Here is a 1969-nt window from a genome sequence, read left to right as displayed (position 1 = left end):
AGATTTCGTTTGTGACCTTTTTTAGTGTTTAGCCTCTTAATGCAAGTTTTGTAAACCCCGCTATGCCTCATTATGAGTGTTATATGCCCCCGTAAGGTATGTAGTTGTGTTTTATCGAGTCGTTACATCACTTATTCTGATTAGGGCTTAGATTTCCTGCACATGAAACCTCTAAGTGATACTTTGTATTAAGATGGTGCATTGTACAATAGAAAACATATTGTAAACCCTAATATACAAGGGTTAGATGAGTTGAACGGTTTGACTTGTTGACTTTATTTGACTTTGTCTTGACCAAAAATTGACGGTTGTCACATGTAGGATGTTGGAGGGACCGAGCTAGAGACTGGTGGGAGTCTGTTGGTGATTCCTCGGGAGCCTCAACCATTGAGGCTATGACCTGGTCTGACTTTGTGACCAGGTTTAGGGCGGAGTTTGCGCCGGCTGTGGAGCTTCAGCAGTTGGCCAGGGAGTTCCTCGACATGAGGCAGACGACTGAGTCAGTGTCGGAGATCACTGCCAAATTCCGGGAGAGGGCATTGTTGGTGCCCCAATATGTGGGGGATGAGGAGATGCGGAGGACCCGCTACCATGACATGTTGAGAGCCGACATCCGGGAGCATGTCAGCTTCTCGGCATGCCTGACCCTGGATTCCATGATTGCCAGGGCAAGGGAGAGGGAGATTGACTTAGAGCACATCAGGAAGAGGAAGGCTGAGGAGGGGCATGTGACTGGGGCTTCGCGGAAAAAGCCCATGGGATCCGACTCTAGGTCGAAGGGTCGGGGCCATTGCGGAAAGTGCGGTAAGACTCATGAGGGGGTTTGTAGGATGGGATCAGTTATTCACTACTCATACTATGTGAGCTAGTGATTTCACTACTCACACTATGTGTTAAGATTATTTCTTTTCTTACAGCTAGTATCAGTTATTCAATTCACAAAAATTCATTCGAGGATAGCCACTTCTAATTCATATGGTTTATTTTATATAGACTCCCTTATGAATTGTTTACAGAACCCTATGAAAGTTAGAACCAGATACACTCAGAACTAGGATAACTCTTTCATTTAGCTTTCAATTTATAAACACTGGTATAGACTTATTCCCGTCTCATCTTTGTATTCTTTTTAGCAAAAGATGCCTCGCGGTAGACCTGTAGGGCGCGTGGGCAATAACAAAACAGAGAATCCACTGTCACAATTCGATCCTGATGCTCTCCAAGCAACAATAACAGCTACAGTAACAACTGCTCTAACTCACATCCGCGAAAGTGGTACCAACGGAACTGTTAGTGGTACCCACTTAACCAACCCCGGAGTTACCCACGGACACCCATGGGAGTGTTTGTATAAGGACTTCATGAACTGCAAACCCAAATCCTTTAATGGAAATGAGGGAGTCATTTCTCTGATGCGATGGTTCAAGAAAACAGATTCGGTCTTCGAAATCTGTCTGTGCCCAGAAGGGAGCAAAGTTAAGTTTGCTGCCTGCACCTTCTCCGACAGAGCCCTAACATGGTGGAATAGCCATGTTAAGTCACTGACCCTATTAGTGGCTAACTCAATAGGTTGGGAGAACCTAAAAGAGATAATGTTGGAAGAATACTGCCCAAGAGGCAAAGTTCAAAAGTTGGAACAAGAACTATGGGAGCACTCCATGGTCAGCTCAGACATAGTGACCTACACTGACAGGTTTAGCGACCTGGCAACACTATGCCCTGAGATGGTTACCCCAGAGAGTAAGAAGATAGAAAGATACATTTGGGGTTTATCTGCCCCCGATTTAGGGGAATGTACTGTCTTCTAACCCAAATACATTTGATAGCGCCAAACGCCTGGCCCAGCGACTCATTGACCATGGAGTCTGCCATGGTGTGGTGGTCCCCGTTCCCGAGCCATCAATGGGAGGGGACTATAAACGAAAGTCAGGGACAAAGAGGAAGGAACGAACAACACAGGAAACCTCGT

Source organism: Lactuca serriola, chromosome 4 (assembly GCF_051521515.1).
Source record: "Lactuca serriola cultivar US96UC23 chromosome 4, Lser_US96UC23_V15, whole genome shotgun sequence".
In the NCBI taxonomy this organism is placed as follows: Eukaryota; Viridiplantae; Streptophyta; class Magnoliopsida; order Asterales; family Asteraceae; genus Lactuca; species Lactuca serriola.
This window is presented reverse-complemented; position numbering follows the sequence as displayed.